This window comes from Vombatus ursinus, unplaced genomic scaffold (genome assembly GCF_900497805.2).
Source record: "Vombatus ursinus unplaced genomic scaffold, bare-nosed wombat genome assembly UNPS02014786.1, whole genome shotgun sequence".
Taxonomy (NCBI): Eukaryota; Metazoa; Chordata; class Mammalia; order Diprotodontia; family Vombatidae; genus Vombatus; species Vombatus ursinus.
Window position 1 is genome coordinate 39,499,679 of NW_020954564.1, and position 25,539 is coordinate 39,525,217.

Here is a 25,539-nt window from a genome sequence, read left to right on the forward strand (position 1 = left end):
ATATGTGAAGTACAATAAAACAAAGCATAATAAAATGCTACTCATTTGTTGTTATTATTATTATTATATGGATGATAGAGAAATTAGAGTTGGAAGACATCTCAAATGCCATTTATTCCAACTGCCATGAATATCTTTCCTTTTAGAGATGGGGAAACTGAGGCTCAGATAAGATGAATAATCATCCCAGGATCACACAGTGCATTTGTGGACTAACCAAGACAAGAACCTGGATCTTAGATCAACAAGTTTAGTGCTATTTCTATCCCATCATACCATCTTTGATTGTATTTCTTGTTTGTCTCATGCCTAGAAGATAGAGACTTCAATAAAATATGAGGTCTAAGCCTCCTCGAGTTGGTGTGGTAAGATTTCTCTAATTTGCTGCCACCTGCATGACAAATGGTATTTCTTCTTTGCACCTTCCTTTCTTCTGAAACCTGGCAGAGTATGGATGCAAAATTTGACATACATTGGCAGATGTAGTGACTAGGTCCTTTGGATTTGATTGCTCTTTTTTTGCCTTGATGAAAAGGGAAGTGTTACTGGGAAATGGCAGGTCAGTACATGCAAAAATGAATGTGAAGGAGAAAAAAGGTACTCATGAAACTTTTTTTTAAATTTTAAATTACATTTCCCTGGCTATTTCCATGTGTATAGAGGTGATACCCAACCTTATTTTTCACTTGCCCCAGGGTATTATCAGTTATCATGGTATTGTAGAAAGGGAAGTTAGAGTCATTTAGTCTAGTACTGCCCTGAAGCATAATCCTTTCTACACCATCCGAACAAATTACCATTTTGTCTCCACTTGAACACTTCTAATGATGTGAATTCAGTACTTATTGAGATGTTCCATTCAAGCCTAAGGGAACATTGACAGTTATCTCACGTATATCTAAATTTAGATATTTGAAAGACCTAATGAAGACTCTCTCCATTATGGTATATTGTAAACCACCTATGACTTTTTTGGCCTATCAGATTCTTATTCATTTTTTTTTCCCTTAAGTTCTCTGTAGAGAATATATTCAATATGCTAGAGGCCTTTCTCTGGTTTGTTTAATATCCCATGGATGCCAGTGTAGTACTCAGCTAGCCCATCTGTTATCCCTCACTCTTGCTGCATGGCCTATGTAGAATTAAATTTAAGTCCCATTCACTGTAAACTAAAAAATATGCAATGGAAGAAAGGGGAGAGGGATAATGCAAAGAATATTAATTCAGGAACTTAGGCTTGACCTGGATTCAAATTGGGACTCTGCCACTTATGAATCTGTGATCATGGCCAAGTCATTTTTCTTCCATAAGCCTCAGTTTCTTCATCTGTTAAATGAGATGACTATAATGAATGTTTGTTTTTATACCTTTCTACTCTAACATGTGTAATTTCTTAAGTTTCCAAAAAGACTGAGACTCACTGGTTTCTATCTTCAAGGGAAGGTAAATGTTATAAGCCAGGATATCCATAAGTGTGATAGTGAGGGATTGGATGTTCATGACAAAAGCTTTTGGGCTGAGAATGCCGTCTCCACTTATTATAGTTAAGATACAGCATCTTGCCTTTGGCTCTTTATTTTAATGTAGACATCTGAAAGTGACTGGGTGATGGAGGGAAATCAAGAGAGGTTATATGTCTTCACGGGGCAAAATAGCAACTGAATGAATACCAAACCAATCTCTGCCACTGTTAATATATGCCTTCATTGTTCCACCCTCTTTTCTAGCAACTGTAAACATCATTTATCACCTGCAATGGACTGGTTTTCACTTCCAAACTGATGGGGAACTTACATTTTTATTTTGAGTACAGCAGCTGATGCTGAGGAAAGAACTGGCTGAGGTAAGATGTATGTTGTGGCTGAGACAGAAGGGTGTGACAAGGTCCGTGTGTGCAGTTCGGGGGAGATCGTTCATAAGTCTGGCCTCCATGACAGAAGATGGCTTAATGCCTCATTAATTCCTGTAGTGATGACGATGATGTATCACCCCCCTTCAATCTGAAACTAACTAATGCATTCCCAAAAAAACTAATTTGCACATGTTTAATGTGTTCATTAAGCTATTAGTCTTTCAACAAGAGATTTAATAGCAAATTAACAGTTTTTATGAAACAAAAAAATACCCCCAAAAATCCCCACTTAGTAAAATTACTTTTGTGTTCTGAGCACAAAGGGAGTGCAGACTGATGTAGGGGAAGTAACTGGTACTGGCAAGGGGTGGGGAATAGGGAGGCTAAATTGGATATTTCCCTCTCAAAGGCTAATTAGTCACTCTGTGTCACTCTCTATCAGTGACAAACAAATATCAATTCCCTGGAACAAAAGGCACATTAGAAGTAGATGGGAGAAGGTTAAAGAGAGAAGGGATCGAAAAGAACTGAATGCATCAACCAAATGGAGATGCAAAAAATTGGAAGTTTGGTATAAGCCATTATCATCTACTGCAAAACTTTCCATGACTCCCCATTGTCTACCTCATAAGGTATAAACTACTGATCCTGACATTCAGGCGCTTTATAATCTAGCTCCAGCATACTTTTCCAGCTTTTTCTCTAATTATTCTCCTTCACGTTTTTACGTATCACATCCTGTTGAATTTCCAAAAGAGGGCAATCATAGGTTTGCCTATGGTTGTAAATCCATGTCATATAAGGCTCTTTTGAAGGAAATGGGGATGTTTTCCTGATGAAGAGAAGACTGGAGCTGGGGTGAGGATAGAAGTGCCAATTGTCAAAGTACTTGAAGAGTTGTAATGTGCAAGAGGGATTATACTTAGTCTGCTTGGCTCTGAAGGGTAGAACTAGGGACAATGGGGATGGCAGGAGAGTCCCAAAGAAAGATGCTCAAATTCTATGTCAGGAAAAAATAATTACTAAAAATTAGTGATATCTGAGTGAAATGGAATGGCTCTCTCCCCCCAAAAAAATAATAGCCTCCATCTCATTGTAGGTTTTGAATGAAAGGTTGTACAATCACTCATTAGATATATGGTAGTAAGGTTTATTTCAGGGATACTAGTAGATGACCACTGAAGTCATTTCCAACTTAGAAATTGTATGATTATATACTTTATAATGATTGGTCACAGTCTGCACACTGGAAAAATATATGAAGAAAATTTGAAGGAAAATCTTTCTAATTTTTCAGTGGGATTTATTATTTTAAATGTGAAAATAGTAGGGCATTCCAGAATAGTGGAAAACATGCTGGCTCTAGAAGCAGGACAACTAAACTAGAAGTTCTGCCCTGATACTTATTAGCTGTGTTATCCCCAGCAAATCACTTTCCTTCTTTAATCCTCAGTTTCCTTATTTGTAAAATGACAACAGTGGGGGCAGCTAGGTGGTGCAGTGCATAGAGCTCTGGTCTTGGAGTCAGGAGGACCTGAGTTCAAATCTGACCTCAGACCTTTGAAACTCACGCTATGTGGCCCTGGGCAAGTCACTTAACCCCAATTGCCTCACCAAAAAAATAAATAAATAAACAAACAAACAAACAGATAGATAGATAAATAAATAAATGAAAAATTAAATAAAATGACAACAATAAAACTGGTGCTACTTTTCTCATAAAGGTACAGCAAAATTAATTACAGTTGTATACATTTACATGAATGAAGGGGTAATTGGGGTAGGTCACCCAAGTATGTGTACCCTAGACAATGTCCCATATGCAGAACCTCTTTCTTCCCCCAATCCACCAAAAATTTGCACAACACTTAATTCATTCCTATAAGATCCAGCAAGAAAACTGGAATAAATCCAATAAACTCATTTGCACTGAAGTTTTAATAAATAATTTGTTGATTACATGATAAAAGCATAGATCTAAAACTGAAAGGGATGTCAGAAGCCAAAGTCCTTCCCAAACTTTCCTTTATAGTGATCTGGGATCTGAACTTTCCAGCTAACTCTTCATTTTTCATTAGTAGCTCTGCTTGGTTTGGACTCCCAACTACACATGCATCCAGATTAGTTACACCTTGGCAAGTCCCTCTCCTTTGTAGCTTCCTTGTGTATATTGTTTTCTCCCATTAGATTATAAACTTCATGAAGGCAGGTACTAACTTACCTTTTACTTATTTGTACCCTCCACACTTACATATTATTTGGCATATAGTTGGAACTTTGTTGAATTAAATTGAAGTCATTTACTTTAGTTCCCTTCTACCTTTGCTTGTTTTACAGGTGAGGAGATTGAGTCCCATGGAGGTCATGTTATTTGCCCAGTATCACAATAGTAAATAATATCCAAAGGAAAATATAAGCCCAGGTCACTATTTTTTCCTCTGTAGCATATTCCCTCCAAGTTTCCCCCTTCCTTTCCCCTAAAAATATTTCCACCTTTTAAAAAGGTTTTATTGGTGTCTTATGTTTTTATATCACAATTATGTCAGGAAATATTTCTTCTCCTCCTCACCAATGAAACTGTCACATTCTTCACCCAAAAGAAGACTTTCAGGCACTGTAATATGGCCCTTTGAGAGAAATGTTGATGGGTAAGACAGACCTTTAGTGCCCTTCAAACCACGCCAAAGAGTTGGCCCCCTCTTATGTCCATGAGGATGCTATTCATGCTTAGGAGGGAAAATATTATTAAACAGTCAATAACTGATGTTTTCTTAGGTATTCAGGGCTTCCCTAAATTTGAGGTACATGGGGCTTCTCCCAATAGCCTAGCCAGAAGAAGGAAAATAGCAATCCTGTCATAGATAATTCTGTAAGCATTGAAGTATGACTATATGTGTGTATATATCTGTCTAAATTTCCAGGCCAGATATAAATGATTTTGTATTATTCATGGTGCATTAGATATACCCAATTAGTACAATAGTCATTTTAACTGTACTTTATTTTTTATACATATATAGAAAACATGATAAAATGAGAAGTACACTGAATTGAATCAGGTGACCTAGGTTCAGGTATTGGCTCTGCCAGCTACGAACTGTAAATCATGGCCTTTCTCTGAGCCTCAGTTTCCTTATTTGTAAAATAAGATAGTTGATTAGATTATCTCCAAGGTCCTTTCTAGGTCTAAATACCAAGGGTTGTAACTGCATCCTTCCTGCAATTCGTTATTCTTTAGATGAATTAAATCTAAACTCAAAATCCATATTAATCTTTGCTATATTAGTTCATCTATTATTAGCAGTAGGTATTATTTTCTGGTTGTTATATGCACAGCACCAAGTCCTAAGGAATATTTCTAAATTATTCTTGAGAAACAACTTACCTCTGATTGACAGCTGCAGAACACTGACTATTAATATCATTCCATGTCTGAGGGATTTCTCTCTCCATGAAATCCTCTGCAGGATCCTGGCATGAACTTTGATTTGACATCTTGGGAACCAGAGAGAGTAGAAAGAACTCTTGAAGAAGCATAAAATCCACTTATTGGGGAAGGCAGGGAGGTTGGAGAATCAAATGAGTAAATAGCATTAGAATTAATATTCCATGTCTATATATACTGAACTTTGAAAAACATCTGTCTTCCTGCCACTAATTACTACCAAGTTAATAGTAATCCAGATGTGTACTAAACATGTTTGTAAATGGAATGTATAAAGGTTATCAATAATTTATTTTAATGCAATAGATACTTATTAGAACTTAAAAAATATTTAGATGCTCTTTAATCCACATACACACACACACACATACACAAACACAGATACACACACACACCCCTTTTAGGGAAGAAGAATTACTCTTTCTATGAATGACATCCCATTCAGATGATAATACAAATTCACATTTCTATAGCACTTTAAGGTTTACAAAGTGCTTTCCTCACAATGACCACATGAGATCCTTGGTGCAAATATTATGATGGCCATTTTCTAGATCACAGAAATGAATTAACTTGCCCAATACCACACAGTTTGCTAGTGGTATTTACAAGTATCTAGACATTTAGAGCTGGATGAGACCTCAGAAATCATCCAATACTCCCATTTTATAGATAAGGAAAATGAGACCCAAACAAATAAGGATCTTACAGATAGGAATACTGATCTAATATGTGAACCCATATCTCTTGAACCCAAGTTCAGAGCTCTTTCCATTCTCATAAATTTCATCAAAGATAGACACTGCAACATTTTTTTACCCCCTTGAAATATTGTTTGCCAGACCTTTAAATTCCCCAGTCCTCCCACTTCCAGGATCTGGTCTTCTATTTCCTGCAAAGCTCTAGGATGGAATACGTCACCTCATTGAAAGCTGGTAATAGGAGAGGAAAGCTGAGTGACTCACAGAGATTTTTGAAGGTTTCTAAAAGCATTTTGAAGCCAAAAACACTGAGCGGCTCCAGAAGAAAGACTCCACACATTGAATTTCAAATGTGTCTTCCTGGCAGCAACTATCCCTGGGTTCTGGAAAGCCACCGAGTCTGGGTGAACTAGGGAGTAATGAAGCCCTGCGTCTCATGTCATTGATTCAGCCATTTAAAGTGCCGCATTCATAACAGAAGATGCGTAATGCTGGGTACCTCTCCACTTCACTAAATTGAAATGGTTCCATAGGGGGATATGGCGATGGGGATGAAAGAAAAATAGTGTTTTGGCTGTAACTGTGCATAGAGAAGCACTGACAATGTTTATTCAGTAGAGCAACATCTGGAAAAGGTGCTAAAACATGGGAATGCTACTTCTTACTATGAGAATCTGAATAAGCTTGGTGCCAGTAGGTTTGATAGGAAATAGAAGGGTGGCAAATAAGGTTTGATAGACAGGAAAGGCATCTGGTGTCACAGAAAGAGGTAAAAGACCTCAGTCAGAAGATGTGGATTCAAATCTCAGGTCTGACACTTCCTATTTTAGGGAGCTGAGGCAATCTCTAGGCCCTGATTTTCTGAAATATAAAATAAAATGTTTGGACCACATTGTCTCCAAGATCCCTTAAATCTGTAAATGCCTTTAATAAATCTATAATCTCATCATAGTGAATGCTCTCTCCATGGACATGGATTTCCACCTGACTACACCTTCTCATCATGAATATTTTTTTATTTTAATTTTATTTTATTTATGAAATCACTATACAATATTCTGAAAACCTTCCTCAGTTCCTTTAAATATATCATGGAGAGTAGCTTAGCACTTAGATTTCTCATCTGTTTTTACGTACTCTTGCCACCTCACCAGTCTTCCTCATTTTGGTATCATATATAATCTCAACCAGGTAAGGATTGGATTGAGCGCCTAAGTTGCAGGCAGGAAGACCTGAGTTTGAATCTTGCTTCAGAAACTTACTATGCAAGTAGTGAGTTGTACACTTAACCTCCCTAAGCCTCAGTTTCTTCTTCTGCAAAATGGGGGCATTAATAGCACTCACTTTACAGAGTTATTGTTAGAATCAAATGCAATAATATATGTAAAGAACTTACTGTATACATTTAATTTGGTTGTCATAGTTGCCAAGCACTAGTTTTTTTAAGCTTCTGAAGAGATAGCAAAAGACAAATATGAAAATATGAAAATAAATGACCATCAACCTACATTAGAGGGTCTCAAAACTCAGCTCATTTAAATCTACTACTGCTAAGATAGGATGGAGTTAAGTTGAGGAAGACTTGAAAGAACTGCCTGGTCTTGACAGTTTTCCTTTTTTTTTGTTTGTTTTTGTTATTTTGGTTTGTTTGTTTGTTTTGTTGTTTTTGCTGTTGTTTTTTTTTTTAATGCAGTAGGTGATCTTAAAAAAAATTTGGACCAAAAAATTTGGTTTAGAAAAAGTTAATAACTGAATGACATGCAGGATGTACTAGATCACGAAGAACCTGGAGCTAAGGAGAGAAGTAATTAAAGGCCCTGGATGAGGCCTGGATCATATTGGTAGCAGGGATAATGGAAAAAAAAAATAAGTAGATGAATCTGGCAAAATAAGTGCGAGAGCCAATTGCCTGATGAGTTTGGGCAAGGGAGACATCAAATTAATGTCTTCTATGCCTAAATCTTATTGGGATTAGATTACATAATGACCTATTTGATAATTATCAAATCCAATGAAGCAAGATATTCTAATGAATGATTTAGAAATAAATGGGATTACATCTCATAGAATTGACAGAGTATTAGATTTATGATCAAGAAACATGAATTGGAACCTTAGTTTCCCATTATCAATATGACTTTGGTTATATCATTTCATTTATTTCTACTAATCCACAAAATAGGAGACTGAATGGTACAGTAGAGAGAGCACTGGGCCTAGAGTCAGGAAGACTTGAGTTCAAATGTGGCTTCAAATCTCAGACACTAGCTGTGTAACCTTGGCCAAGTCACTTAATCTAAGTTTGCCTCATTTTCCTCAATTGTAAAATGAGGATGAGAATAACACCTAACTCCTAGATTTGTCATGAGGAACAAATGAGACAATATTTGTGAAAGTCTTAACACAGTGGCTGGCATATAGTAGGCACTATATAAATGTTATCTATATATCTATCTATCTATCTATCTATTCATCTATTATTATTTATATCAGCCTCCATACATGAGAGTTCCCTGTCCAAGGAATTAAGACTTTATTGGTTCAGACTTAAATATTCTAGCAATATTTCAGAAGTAAAGAGTGATTAACACTGGGAAACAGAAACCAAGAATCTTCTTAAAACCATAGTCATTAACTGAATTAGTGAAGAAACTATAATCTGGTCTGTTACTAATTATGGTCAATTGTTAGAGAAAGTCCTCATTCTCTATATGGACAAAATGGACAGATGTGGCCTAGATCATAGTATAGTTCTATAGATTAAGAGCTAGTTGAATGTATGGAACTAAATATTAGATATTACTAATGGCCCAAAAAATCTGTCTGGTCCTATACTGTTCAAGATTTTTGTCAATAATTTGAAGGAAACCAAAAGACATTTTACACACACACACACACACACACACACACACACACACACACACACACAATCAGGATCCAAACGAGATATTGATAAATTAAAACAGAGTGCTGATTCTAATAAGGTTAACCTTAATGGGGAGCAATATAATGTTCTTTACTTAAATTCAAGAAATCTACTTCACAAGAAGAAGATGGGAGAGGATGAGTAGAAAACAGCTACCATTTAAAACAAGCAAAACAAGCTAAAAGGCTCATCTTGAAGACTCGACATGTAGTAATAAACTTTTGCAATTGGAGTCCACATCTTTCCAAAGGTTTGAGAACAAATGGCTCTTAACGACAGGGCTTTTAATGAAGTTAATGATTTTGATAGTGTTGCAAAGCATAACATCTAACTCTGATGATATATATAAATATATATATATATATATTTTGCTACAAGTGCCTCCCATGGATCATGCAGTGAATAAAAGTGATACGTTCCTTTCCACCAGCTTTAAATTTTGCTACAAATCCAATATTCTCACCCATCATTGCTCCAGCAACATCTGTACAGACTCCAAAGCAATTTTTTCCATTGTGAAAAATTAATTGATTTTGAACTTTATATCTTGCCCTCTCATGTGCCCTTCCAAAAGGTGACAAAACAATAATCCCTCATGTATGCTTTCTTCATAAGCACATCTTACAGAAAATAACAACTATACCATATTAGAAATATTAGTTATTTCATCTAACTGAATTGCAAACTCTGGGTTTCCCTTAAGCCTGGTATAAGCTGCTGGAATTAATCATTAATAATTTCATAAATTCTTTTAGAAACAGTATCATTCAACAAAGGAATTTTACAAATTCCATCCCCATACTTTTCCCCATGAACTGTTTCTGACATTTTAATAGCAGCAGGTAACACGTAATCTTCTCCTATTGCATAGGGCTTTTTAGTTTTTGAAATGAAATAATAAGTTTCGTAAGATGCAAGAAAATATTTTTTGTTGACAGTAACAAATTTGTCAAAACATTATTTTTCTTTATTTGAAGATTTTAAAAGCCATTCAAAATATTCCTTTGCTTAATTACAGCACACCGTATGCTTGGTATTAAGATGGTGTTTTAGTTTGGCTGATTTAATGCTCTCTTCAGCCAAAACTTTATTACAAATTAAGCAAAGAGGTTTTTCCAAATCATCATCATTATTAGAAGTAAATCCATATTGCAACAATGATTTGACATGTTTTATGTTCTTGTTGATTTAGGTGTGTTACAACCCGGTAGTGATGACTCTGCCACATTGTCACCAGCATTTTTACCTCTTCTGTCTAAATTTAGCCACTTATCCATAACCAAAAATATTTTGCCCTAAAATATAAATAAATGTTGCTAATCACTTCTCACATAAATTCTAGCTGCAGTTCATGAAATTACATTTGTCTGTGCTTCATTTTAAAAAAAAATGATCTTCACATTTACATATACATAAAGTGGTGATGGAAGAGAAATATTATTAAAGGAGTTTTGTCTTTACTTGTAGTTAAACACGTTTCTGTAAAAGAAAGAGATAAAAATAATTTTAAAATCAAACATTCTTTTTTTTGTGGGGGTGGGGTTAGGCAATGGGGTTAAGTTACTTGCCCAGGGTAACACTACTAGTAAGTGTTATGTATCTGAGGCCAGTTTTGAACTCATGTCCTCCTGAATTCAGGACTAGTTGTCTATCCACTGTGCCACCTAGCTGCCCCCTAAAATCAAACATTCTAACAAAATACAATCCAAGCATATACTCATTTGATACATGCTAAGGAATGATGATAGGAAAATATTAAAAGTCTTTATTTTCTGTAATTAAACTATTATTTTCTGTAAGCGCAGAAAACTTTGCATGTACAGTAAAAACACTGCAATTTATAACATTCAATAATCTCAAATCTGCGCTGATATGTTTCTGGAAGTGTTTGTTGTTGTTGCATGGTGTGATGGCATGTGCAGTGTAAAGTGTACATGTCATGTGTTCAGAACCAAGTCTGCAGTGAAGTTGCATGATGCAACATGGGCAAATGCTGCCAGAAACACCTCAGATTCATTACAAATTTAATTTTGAATTAATTTTTGGTTATTGTGTGTTCAGAAATCTTTTACTACTGCAAAAAATTTTGTGAACAGTACTACAAAAATTTTGTGACCAGTTACATGACCCCATATGGAGTTGTGAGCACTGTTTTATGAAATGATGAAATGTGGTCTGTTATAGGATGTGGCTTGCTAAAGCCTGCTTATCCCCTATTAGTACTGCCACTAAGAATATATTTTACTCTTATGTATATTAATCTCCAAAATGTTTTATATAGATGGGAAGGTAGGCATATTTAGGTTGGCAATTAGTGATTATTTTTTGATAGATTTTTTTTCCCAATAGGTCCTATGATTTTTTTTTCCATACCTATGGAATACATTTTTCCTCTAGATACCTTGTGAAATATTTCCTCAGTACCCTCATAACAGTTTCACCTCCAACACAAATGTATTTTACTCGCCTTTGATCCAGTTCAGCTGATTTTTCCATCTTTGTTTTCTTTGGTGCAATTTTTATTCTCATATAATCACATTGAAGAACATGATGATAGAATCCCAGTTTGATGTTTACACTATTCTTTTTTTTATTCTTAATTTGTTTTTATTTATCAATAATCACTTCCATATGTTTTTGAGTTTAAAATTTTTCTCCCCTTTCCCCCCCACTACCCTCCCCAAGACAGCACACAATTTGATATAGGCTATGCATTTACATTCATATTAAACATATTTTCACATTACTGATGTTTTAAGTAAAAATTAAAACCAATAGGAGGAACCATCAGAAAGAGGAAACAAAACTCAATAGAAGAGAAAAAAATAGGAATTTGACTTCCATAGTTCTTTCTTTGGATGTGGATAGCATTTTCCATCACAAGGCCTCTGGAGATGTCTTAGATCCCTGTATTGCCAGGAAGGGTTAAGTTTATCAATATTAGTCATCACACAATGTGGCTGTCATTGTGTACAATGTTCTCTTGGTTCTTTTCACTTCAATCAGCATCAGACCATCAAGTCTTTCCAGGTTTTTCTGAAGTCAGCTTGTTCATCATTTCTTATAGCACAACAGTACTCCATCACATTCATATACCACAACTTGCTCAGCCATTCCCCAATTGAGGGGCATCCTCTCAATTTCCAATTCTTTGCCACCACACAAAGAGCTGGTAGGAATATTTTTGTACATGTAGGTCCTTTTCCCATTTGTGTGACCTCTTCGGGATATAGCCCTAGAAGTGCTATTGCTGGTTCAAAGGGTATGCACATTTTTATAGCCCTTTAGGCATAGTTCCAAATTGCTCTCCAAAATGGTTGGATCATTTCACAACTCCACCAACAATGCATTAGTGTTCCAATTTTCCCACATCTTCTCCAACATTTATCATTTTCCTGTTTTGTCATGTTGGCCATTCTGATAGGTGTGATGTGGTACCTCAGAGTTGTTTTGATTTGCATTTCTCTAATCAATAGTGATTTAGAGCATTTTTTCATATGATTATAGATGGCTTTAATTTCTTCATCTGAGAACTGTCTGTTCATATCCTTTGACCATTTATCAATTGGGGAATGGCTGATATTCTTATAAATTTGACTTAATTCTCTATATATTTTAGAAATGAGGCCCTTATCAGAGAGACTGGTTATAAAAATTCTTTCCCAATTTTCTACCTCCCTTCTAATCTTAGTTGCATTGATTTTGTTTGTGCAAAATCTTTTCAATTTAATGTAATCAAAATTATCTATTTTGCTTTTCATAATGTTCTCTATCTCCTGTTTGGTCATTAATTCTTCTGCTCTCCAAAGATCTGACAGGTAAACTATTCCTTGCTCTCCCAGTTTGCTTATAGTATCAGCCTTTATATCTAAATCATGAAACCATTTTGACTTTATTTTTGTATATGGTGTGAAATTTTGGTCTGTGCCTAGTTTCTGCCATACTCTTTTCCAGTTTTTCCAGCAGTTTTTTTTTTTTCAAATAATGGGTTCTTATCCCAAAAGCTAGAGTCTTTGGGTTTATCAAATAATAGATTACTATAGTCATTGACTGCTGTGTCTTGCATATTTAACCTATTCCACTGATCCACCACTCTATTTCTTAGGCAGTACCAAGCAGCTTTGATGATTGTTGCTTTATAATACAATTTAAGATCTGGAATGGCTGGGCCACCTTCCCCTGAATTTCTTTTTATTAGTTATCTTGATATTCTGGACCTTTTGTTCTTCCAAGTGAATCTTGTTATTATTTTTTTCTAACTCTATAAAATAATTTTTTTGGTAGTTTGATTGGTATGGCCCTGAATAAGTAAATTAGGTTAGGTAGAATTGTCATTTTTATTATATTAGCTCAGCCTACCCATGAGCAACTGATGTTTTTCCAATTATTTAGATCTGACTTTATTTGCATGAAAAGTGTTTTGTAATTGTGTTCATAGAGGTCCTGGTTTTGTTTCAGGAGGTAGACTCCTAAATATTTTATAATGTCTATAGTAAGTCTAAATGGAATTTCTCTTTCTATCTCTTGCTGTTGGGCTTTGTTGGTAATATATAGAAATGCCAATGATTTATGTGGGTTGATTTTATGGCCTGCAACTTTGCTAAAGTTGTTTATTATATCAAGTAGTTTTTTACTTGATTCTCTGGGATTCTCTAAGTATAACATCATGTCATCTGCAAAGAGTGATAGCTTTGTTTCTTCTTTGCCTATTCTGATATCGTCAATGTCTTTTTCTTTTCTTATTGCTAAAGCTAATGTTTCTAGTACAATATTGAACAACAGTGGTGATAATGGACATCCTTGTTTCACTCCCCCCGATCTTATTGGAAATGCTTCTAGCTTGTCCCCATTACATATTATGCTTGCTGAAGGTTTTAGATAGATTCTATTTATTATTTTTAGGGAGACTCCATTTACACCTATGCTTTCTAGTGCTTTTAATAGGAATGGGTGTTGTATTTTGTCAAAAGCTTTTTCTGCATCTATTGAGATGATCATGTTGTTTCTGTTTGTTTCAGCGTTGATATGATGAATTATGCTGATAGGTTTCCTTATATTGAACTAGCCCTGCATTCCTGGTATAAATCCTACATGGTCATATTGTATTATTCTTGTGATAAGTTGCTGTAATCTATTTGCTAATATTTCATTTAAAATTTTTGCATCTATATTCATTAGAGAAATTGGTCTATAATTTTCTTTCTCTGTCTTGAATGTTCCAGGTTTAGGTATCAGCACCATATTTGTGTCATAAAAAGAATTTGTTAGGATTCCTTCTTCACCTATTTTACCAAATAGTCTATTTAGTATTGTAATTAATTGTTCCTCAAATGTTTGATAGAATTTGCATGTAAATCCATCTGGCCCTGGAGATTTTTTCCCAGGGAGTTCATGGATGGCTTATTCAATTTCTTTTTCTGAGATGGTATGATTTAAGCATTTTACTTCCTCTTCTGTTAATCTGGGCAATTTATATTTTTGTAAAAATGTATCCATTTCACTAAGATTGTCAGATTTGTTGGCATATAGTTGGGCAAAATAATTCCTAATTGTTGTTTTGATTTCCTCTTCCTTGGTGGTAGCTTCACCCTTTTCATTCTTGATACTAGCAATTTGGTTTTCTTCTTTCTTTTTTTAAATTAGATTAACCAAAGGTAGATCTATTTTATTGCTTTTTTTTATAAAACCAGCTCTTAGTTTTTTTATTAATTATTTATTAATCATTAAATTATAATTATATATTATATAATATTATATATTATATATTATAAATTAATAATATAATATAACATTCTATAATATATTATTATATATTATATAATTACATTTGATACATAATTACATATAATAAATAAATTATTAAATATCAAATAATTTATTAATTATTTATTAATAGTTTTCTTAATTTCAATTTTCTTAATTTTTTCCTTTGGTTTTCAATATTTCTAATTTGGTGTTTAATTGAGGATTTTTACTTTGTTATTTCTCTAGTTTTTTTAGTTGTATGCCCAATTCATTGACCTCCTCTTTTTCTATTTTATTTATGTAAGCATTTAGAGATATAAAATTTCCCCTAAGAACTGCTTTTGCTGCATCCCATAAGATTTAGTATGTTGTCCCATTATTGTCATTCTCTTGAATGAAATTATTGATTGTTTCTATGATTTGTTGTTTGACCCAATCATTTTTTAAGATTAGATTAGTTTCCAATTATTTTTTAATCTATCTTTCCATGGCCCTTTATTACATATAATTTTTATTGCATCGTGATTTGAAAAGGATGCATTTAATATTTCTGCCTTTCTGCATTGGATTAGGAGGTTTTTATGCCCTAGTACATGGTCAGTTTTTGTGTATGTGTCATTTACCACCGAGAAAAAAAGTATATTCCTTTCTATCCCCATTCAGTTTTCTCCAGAGGTCTATCATACCTAACTTTTCTAATGTTCTATTTACCTCCTTAACTTCTTTCTTGTTTATTTTGTGGTTAAATTTATCTAGTTCAGAGAGGGGGAGGTTGAGGTCCCCCACTAGTATAGTTTTGCTATCTATTTCTACTTGTTACTCCCTGAACTTCTCCTCTAAGAATTTGGATGCTATACCATTTGGTGCATATGTGTTTAGTAATGATATTACTTCATTGTCTATGGTGCCTTTTAGCAGGATGTAGTTTCCTTCCTTGTCTCTTTTGATAAGATTTATTTTTGCTTTTGCTTTGTCTGAGATCAGGATTGCTACTCCTGCTTTCTTTTACTTCGGTTGAAGCATAATATATTTTGCTCCAGCCTTTTACCTTTACCCTGTGTGTCACTCTTTTTTAAAAGTGTTTACTATAAACAACATTGTAGGATTATGGTTTTTAATCCACTCTGCTATACGCTTCCATTTTATGGGAGAGTTCATCCCATTTACATTCACAGTTATGATTACTATCTGTTTCTTTTTCTCCATCCTTTTATCTCCCCTGTTTATGCTTTTCTTTCCCCTTTCTCCTTTCCCCCCCTCAGTAGTGTTTTGCTTTTGACCACTGCCTCCATCAGTCCAACCTCCCTTCTGTTATCCCTTTCCTTTTTCTTCCCCCTTACCCTTACTGCTACTTCCCTCCCTTCTAACCCCCATGCCTTTTCTTTCCTCTTTTGCCTCCTACTGCTTATAGTGCAAGTTAGATTTCTATACCTAACTGATTATTTTATTCCCTTCTTGAGCCAAATCTAATGAGAGTAAGGTTCAAACAATATTCATCCCCTTCCCTTCTTTACCTCTGCTCTAATAGGTTTTTGTGTCTTTTCCTGTAATAGAATTTACCCTTGTCTGCTTCCTCCTTTCTCAGTACATTTTCTTAGCTCAGACTAATACACTTACTTGGATCCATTTAACCCACTTTATTATTTTTTTATCATTACATCAAAGTCAACTTATATCCACCTCCTTTATGTGTACTCCTTTAACATGGTATAATAACAATACAGTTCTCAAGAGTTGCAAGTGTCATCTTCCTTGTAGGAATGTAAACATTTTGTCTTTATTAACAACATATTGTATCCTTCTGTCCCATTTACCTTTTTATGTCTCTCTTGAATCTTGTACCTGAAGATCAAATTTTTTGTTGAGCTCTGGTCTTTTTATCAGGAAGGTTTGGAAGTCACTTATTTCATTGAATAGCCATCTCCTTCCCTGATAAATCATGCTCATTTTCTCTGGGTAGTTAATCCTTGGCTGCATTCCAAGCTCCTTTGCCTTATGGAATATCATGTTCCATGCCCTATGGTATTTTAACGTAGAGGCTGCAAGATCCTCTGTAATCCTGATTGTGGGACCATGATATTTAAATTGTTTCTTTCTGGCTGCTTGTAGTAATTTCTCTTTGATCTGGTAATTCTGGAATTTAGCTATTATATTCCTTGGTGTTTTCAATTTGGGATCTCTTTCAGGCGAGGAGCAGTGGTTTCTTTCTATAGTTATTTTTCCTTCTGGTTCTAGGACTTTAGGGCTGTTTTCCTTTATGATTTCCTGAAGGATATTGTCCAGGCTCTTTTGTTCATCATGATTTTCAGGTAGGCATATAATTTTTAAATTGTCTCTCCTGGATCAATTTTCCAGGTCAGTTGTTTTACTCATGAGGTATTTTACATTTTCATCTATTTTTTAATTTTTTTTGTTTCTGTTTGACTGATTTTTGCTCTCTCATAGAGTCATTAGTTTCCATTTGTTCAATTCTAATTTTTAACATATTGTTTTCTTCTGTTAGATTTTGTAGTTTCTTCTCCAATTGGTCAATTGTATTTTTAAGGGATTTGTTTTCTTCAGTGTACATTTTTTCCAGTTGACCAATTGTGTTTTTTAGGTACTTGTTTTCTTCAGTGTACTTTTTGTCCAATTGGCCAATTGTATTTTGTAAGGACTCCTCTACCTCTCTCATTTGACTTTTAAAATCCTTCTTGAGCTCTTCTAAGAAGGCTTTTTGGGCTTCAGACCAGTTCATATTCCCTTTTGATGTTGCAGATGTGGATTTGATGACAATGTTGTCCTCTTCAGAATTTCTGTCTTGATCTTCACTCTTCTCATAATATGAATCTATCATATCGTTTTACTCATGGTGTTTATTTATTTCCTAGCCTTTAAAGAGATTAAGCTCTCCTGCTGGGGAGCAGAGGGCACTGACCCAAGCTTCTTGTGTTGGGAGCCTAGGTCTTGGTCACTGACTTTGCGTGCTGGGGCCTCTTATGTTGGCAAGTGGAGGCTGTCGGGTTCTGGCAGTTTACCTGGTGTTGGGCTGGAATCAGCAAGGCTGAGACTTTCAGGCAAATCTAGGTTGCCTGCTTTTCCTTTCCTTTAGCTTTGTTTAGCTCCTTTTAGATGGGTGCTGCCAGGTGTTTATCTGCCTGGGGCCCCCTGCAGTACTGGCTCCCTTAGTTCCATTGAGGCACTGAGAGACTCCTTTGCTGTAGAATGCCAAGGCACCTGGTGGTTCCCCCACCCTCACTGAGGCACTTGGAGGTCCACCTGTTGGTGTTTGTCTGCTCGATCACCTGGGCTTCAGGATCTCCTCCTGGTTGGCAGTTGGAGGGTATAGGGTTCTGACAGCTTACCTGGTGTTGGACTGGAATCAACAAGGCTGGAACTTTCAGGAAACTCTAGTTTGCTTTCTTCAGCTCCTTTCAGATGAATGCTGCAGGGTGATTATCTGCCTAGGGCCCTCTGTAGTGCTGCTTCCCTTATTTTTGCTGAGGCACTGGGAGACCTGTTTGCTGTAGAATTCTGAGGCACTAGAATCTCCTCTTGGTGTACTAAAGTGGGTCTTTCCACTAGCTGGCTGGGCCACTCTGGGTTCTGTACTGCTTCCCTTCCCCCAGGGTAAGAAGGGCCTTTCCCATTAATCCCTCTAGCTACCTGGGCTACTGTACTGCTGCACCCCTTCTTTCTTCTGGTTCAGCTCTTCCAGGTTTTTTTCTGGGGTGATATTTTCTGGGTTTTCAGAGGTTGATAGGGGAGGGTGAGAGCGACTACCTTTTTACTCTGCCATCTTGGCTCCCAGAAGCAGAACTCCCTACAGTCTTCTTAATGGCAAAACTATTTTGTTACAAAAGTCTTCACAGATCTTTGTCCATTTTCCTTCTGTTTGTTGTCTCCCTTCCATTTTCTTCTTTATATGTCCTCAAGATGACTGCGATGTTGCATTTCTTGCCAAGATTTTTAAAAACAATTTTTACCCTCTACAACTTTTACCTGTTTTATGAAGTTATAATGCTCATTATCATCCAGCATCTTTCTTCATAAGATTTTCTAGAAGGTTATATTCTAAAACAATATTGCCATTGACTCTCTTCTTTCTCTTCCTGGCAAATAATTCAAATGTTTTATGATGAAGGTATTCTGAAAATGTTTCATCTTATTTTGGCAATTTTTTACTTCATTTATGTTTCTGAATAAAATATCATAATTGTTATTGCTGTTATTTCAGTTATCTATTACCCTTTTTCATATCAACTACTTGTTTAGTATAAGACTAAGTTGTTTCAATTGTATTCCATCTTATTCTCATTATTATTCTTTCTTCTAGTGATTTAGTAATTATGGTATTTGTTTTGACAAGTTGGTTGTCTGAACACATATAAACAGCTGACTCAGAAATGCTATCTGCATCCATTTTGAATATTTTCATGTTAAAAATGTAATCAATTTATTTTTTGTGATTTTCTTTGATAATTGCCATATCAAGCAACTGTTTTCTTGAAGAAAATGGTCACGCTGGGATTTTGTGTGATGTATAAATCTGTGACTTCTCTTATTCTTCTTCTTTAGCAATATTTTCTGAGATATTTCTTATGATCCTCATCTATTTCATACTTCCAGGTAAAGGTACCCATACAACTAATAAATTAATAAGCATTTGTACATACTTAGTATACCAGATGCTGTGCTAGGTACAGAGGAAATGGTCCCTGCCTTCAGTAGGCTTAAAATGTAATCCAACCTTTAAGTGTATGTTATAATCAGCACCCCTCAATTCATTTCTTTTCTTCTCCAAGAGTAAATATGAGTCAGCTTTCCATTTTCTGTCAACTTTCTTCTTTCTTTTAGTTTCAAAATGTCAAAATTGATATGATTCAGCTCTTTAAGAAATATGTCCCCTGAATGATCATTGGATTAAGACTGAATTTTTAGAGTACCATTATCCAAGTTAAAATTTATATATTGTCTACAAACTGTGTGACTCAGCACCTTATACTTCATTTTCTGTAATGGAAGAAGTGGACAGTAGTTGCACATATGTGATAAAAAAAGTATGACAACTAAAATCCTACTCTGAATTCAGTAAAGCTTTTTTTTAAATGTGTCTGCCATTAATTATATCTGCATAAATTAATATGTATATGTATATTTATGTATGTATGAATCCGAAAATATTTGCAATAACAATAAGACTAAGATTATATTGCTAAACGTTGTTACATTAAGTAATACTGCATTGTTTGTTAGCCCCTAAGATCAATATAAGAAAACTCAGTGGTTGTATGAAATTTTTTTAATTCTTCCAGTAATATCACACACACACACACACACACACACACACACACACACACACACACTCACTCACTCACTATCCCCAGGTTGAGAAGTATTGGCAAAGAATATATCATGAGTACATTGCCTGGCAAATATTAAGTCCTCAATAAATGTTTTACATATCTATCTAGTATCTATCTATCCATCCATCTAGCTATCATCTATGTTTTAGTTAGAAGAGAGCTTCAGACAAAGAACATAGAACATCAGAACTGAAATAGATCTTAGAATATCTGAGGACATTGAACCAGGAAAATAGAATGTTAGAGCTAGAAGAAACCTTATCCCTTACATGGAATGAGAGAGCCCAAAAAAGTCCCTTTAGGACTAAATATTCACCTCTCCTCCCCAAGGTGCTCCAAAATTTACAAAGATTATTTCAGTTGTATTAAATATTAATCAGCCTGAGCAACTCTTCAAAAATATAAATATATCTGGGAGAAAGGGAAAGAGGTCACATTCAGTGACACTATATTGTTAATGTTTTTATAATACTAGGGGAGAGAAGAGAAGGAGAATAGAGGAATTAGAATACAAAATTATATTGGGCCTAAACAACAAGTAACACTTAAGAAAGATGAAGGAGGGGATAAAGCCAATATGGTAGAGAAAGGGGAAGGATTCATCTGAGCTCTCCTCAGTTGTCCTCCAAACAACTTTAAAATAATGCCTCAAAATGAATTCTGAAGTGACATAACTTACAAAAGGATGAGTTGAAACAATTTTCCAGTCCAAGACAACTTAGAATGTTTGCAGGAAAATATATATTAGACCAAAATGAGGGTGAAGGGCAGTCCAGTGCAGGCAATACTTGAGCAAGCCAGTAGCAGGCCTTTGGTGGAACTCAACTGGCAGCAATGGCTTTTTGAGCTCTTAGCTCACAGATGGTAATGGGATCAGACAACTGGTCAGAAGGAGATTACAAGGGTCCCTTTTCTGGCAATGAATGCAGGCCACTGTTGCACTGCCCATAATCAGATCCAGGTCTCAGGGCCAGGGCGAAAAGGACGACTACAACATCAGAGTTTGTAGAGATTCTGGTCACAATTCCAAGGAAGAAAAGAGTGCTTGTGGTCACTCATAGACCAGAGCACAGGCTAGAAGAGTATTAAATACACCTTGTATTAGATCATAAAACTTGGAAGAATTAAAAACTTATAGAACCTAGGACTAGCATTGAAAGGAGGTGCACAAAAACAAACAAACAAAACTGAAGCTTTGGACAGTGCCCACTCCACCCTAGGAGCAGAGCCCAACTTTAATATCAAGTTAAAACACAAGAAATAGGCTAAGAAAAATGAGCAACCAACAACAAAGAACCTGCCCATAGAAAATTAATATAGTAACAGGGAAGATATAAAAAGACAAACTCAGAAGATCACAAAGTTAAATGTACTACATCCAAAACTTCAAAGAAAAGTGTGAATTGGTTTCAGACTCAAAAAGAATTGCTGGAACAGCTCACAAAAGGATTTTATAAAATCAAAGAAGAGAGGCAAATGAAAAATTGGGAAAATAAATGAGTGGTGCAAGAAAATCATGAGAAAAGAGTCAAAAGCTTGATAAAGGAGGCACAAAAATACTGAATAAAATAATACTTTATAAAATAGAACAGGCAAAATGATAACAGAAGAACAAAAATTCACTGAAGAAAACTTATAAAGTGAGATTGGTCACATGGAAAAAGAGGTGCAAAAATTCATTGAAGAAAAGAACTCCTTAAAAATTAGAATTGGGCAAGTAGAAACTAAAGACTACATGAGATATCAAGAAACAATCAAACAAAGCCAAAAGAATGGTAAAAAAAGAAAATGTGAAATATATTGTTGGAAAAAAAGTGGACCTGGAAAATAGATCCAGGAGAAATAATAGAAGAATTATTGGAATATCTGAAAGCCATGATGAAAAAAAGAGCCTAGACATCATCTTTTGAAAATTATCAAGGAAAACTGGCCTGATATTCTAGAACCAGAGGGTAAAATAGAAAAGGAAACCTTCCATGGATAACCTTTTGAAAGAGAATCCAAAATGAAAACTCCCAGGAATATTATAGTCAAATTCCAGAGCTCCCAGGTCAAGGAGATAATATTGAAAGTAACCAGAAAGAAAAAAAAAATCCAAATACTGTGAAGCCACAGTCAGGATAACACACAATTTAGCAACTTCTACATTAAAGGATTGGAGGGCTTGGAACAATATATTCCAGGGGGCAAAGAAGCTAGGATTACAATCAAGAATCACCTACCTAGCAAAAGTGACCATAATCCTTCAGGGGAAAAATACACATTCAATGAAATAAAGGACTTTCAAGCATTCTTTATGAAAAGACAAGATCTTAAGAGAAAAATTGGCTTTCAAATACAAGACTCAAAAAGAGCTTAAAAAAATAAACAGGAAAGAGAAAATATGAAGGATTCAACAATGTTAAACAGCTTACTTTCCTACATGGGAAGATATATGATGGGATGATATCTAAAATAATTATAATTATAATTATTACTATTAAATTAAGGGATGAGAAAGAATAATGCATTGGGAGAAGGGGAAAGAAAGAAGCAGAGTAGAATAAATTATCTGACAAAAAGCAGAAAAGGGCTTTTATAGTGAACTGGGAAATGGGGAAGGTGGGACGCAATACTTGAACCTTACTTTCATTGGAATTGGCTCAAAAAAGGAGTAGTATACACAATCAATTGGGTACAGAAATGCATATTACCCTACAAGAAAGTAGGAGAGGAAAGAGAGAAGAGAACAAGAACAGGGGAGCTGATAGAAGGGAAGACACGTGATGAGTCCGGAGTCAGAAGCAAAACCATTTTGAGGATGGACAGAGTGAAAGGAGAAAGATAAACAAGATAGAAATAGAATAGATAGAAATGTTGTTGTTATTCAGTTTTTTCGGTTCTGTCCAGTGTTTTATGTCCTCATTTAAATTTTTCTTGGCAAATATACTAGATTGATTTGCCATTTCTTTCTCCAGCTCATTTTACAGATGAGGGACTGTGCCAAACAGGGTTAAGTGACTTAGCCAGGGTCATACAGTTAGTAAGCATCTGAGGTTGTATTTTAACCCATGAAGATGAATCTTCCTGATTCCAAGCCCAGTACTCTATTCACTGCTTTACTGAGCTGCCCAATGGAAGCAAATACACAGTTAGTAATTTTAATTACGAAAAAAAACTTCACAGCAAGCTTCTCTGATGTAGGCCTTACTTCTCAAATATGTAGAGAACTGATTCAAATTTATAAGAATATAAATCATTTCCCAAGTACTAAATGGTCAAAGAATATAAACAGGCAATGTTCAGATGAAGTAATCAAAGCTACTCTAGTTTTATGAAAAATACTCTAAATCACTATTGAATGGAGAAATGCAAATTAAAACAACTCTGGGGGCAGCTAGTTGGTGCAGTAGATAAAGCATGGGCCCTCAAATCAGAAGGATCCGAGTTCAAATCTGGCCTCAGACACTTGATACTTACTAGCTTGTGTGACCCTGGGCAAGTCACTTAACTTCAATTGCCTCAAAAAAAATTTCTGAGATATCACCCTACATATATCAGATTGGATAATATGACAGAAAAGGAAAAGGACAAATGTTGGGGAGATGTGGGAAAAATGAGGAATTAATGCACTGTTGGTGGAGTTATGAACTGACTGAACCATTCTGTAGAGCAATTTGGAACTGTGCCCAAAGAACTGTAAAACTGTGCATACCCTTTGTCCCAGCAATACCACTACTAGGTCTGTATCCAAAAGAGATTTATAAAAAAGGAAACAGAACTACACATACCAAAATATTTATAGCATCTCTTTTTTTTGGTGACAAAATACTGAAATTGAGGAGATTCCCATCATTTGGGGAATGGTTGAACTAGTTGTGGTAATGACTGTGATGGAATACAATTATGCTATAAGAAATGATTAGCAGGATGCTCTCAGAAAGACCTGGGAAGACTTACATAAACTGATGAGCAGAACCAGATGAACATTGTACGTAGTAACAACAATATTGTACGAAGATTAACTGTGAATGACAGTTATTCTTAGCAATATAATGATCCAAGACAATTCCAAAGAAATTGTGACGAACAATGTTATCCACCTCCATATAAAGAACTGATGGAGTCTGAATGCAGATTAAAGTATCATTAAAAAAAAAACTTTCTTTATTTTTCTTGGGTTTTGTTTTTAGCCTGTGTTTTTTTCCACAACATGACTAATATGGAAATATGTCTTACATGACTGCACATGTATAACCTATATCAAAGTGCATACCTTCTCAAGGAGGTGAGGAGGGTATGAGGGAGAGAGATTTAGGAACTAAAATTGGAAAAAAATAAAATATTGTCCTTTAAAATAAGGAAATAATTTAACACTGGCCCTTAACCAGGCAGTTACACTTGTGTTAAAAAAAAATCATCTTCCCAAGTATGAGATGACCAAGAAAAGTTTGGCAGCATTTTGCCTGAAATTAATATATATATATATATGTATGTATGTATATTTGGGGGTTTCAGCATAGTGTGAATTCAATATGATGAGTCAGGCATTTGATATGGCAGCCAAAACATTTAATATCATCTTAGGCTGAAGGACAAGAAGAGAAAAGATTTCCAGCAATAAAGAGATGACAATTCAATTATTCTAATCAGACCACTCCTGAACTATTCTGTTCAATTCTGGGTACCACAACGTAGGAAGGATATTGATAAACTTCAAAGTATTCAAGGAAATGCAATAAGTATTATGAAGGTCCTTGAGTCTATATCATGCAAGGATCTGTTGAAGGAACTGAGGATGTTTAGCTTAGAGGAGAGAATACCCAGAAGGAAACATGATACCTGTTGTCAAGTATTTGAAAGGCTTTCATGCACAAGAAGGATTTGACTTGTTCAGTTTGGTGCCAGAGGCAAAATCAGGAGCAATGGATGGATATTGCAAATAAAAGCAAATTTAGACTTGATGTCAGGAAAACCTTCCTAACAATTAGAGCTTTCTATAAGAAGAATGTGCTGTCTCAGGAGGATCTTTTCCTCCTCCCCATCTCCTTAATAGTCTTTGAACAGATATCCATTTGTCAGGCATAAATAGTGAGGATTCCCTTTGGGGTAAGAGTTTGACTAGATGGCCTGTGAAATCCTCTCCACCTCTGAGATTCTTTGATTCTGTCACTGAATCATCTGTGCAGAATCTTAGGAATTGGTAGTTAGAAAGAAAAATAGCTTCTCTCTACCAACAACCCCCAGACCTGAGCTAAACACCATTTATTGTGTCATGCTTTCCTGCCTTTCTTCCTTTATACATTCAAGAACCATTTTATTGAGTTCCTAGTATATGCCAATAGAGAAGTTAGGTGGCACAATGTATAGAGCTCAGGGTCTGGAGGTAGGAAGACCTGAGTGCAAACACAGCCTTGGACACTTACTAGCTGTGTGACCCTGGCCAAGTCCTTTAACTCTGTTTGTCTCAGTTTCCTCACCTGTAAAAGGAGCTGGAGAAGGATATGGTAAACATATCCAATATATTTGCCAAGAAAACCCCAGAA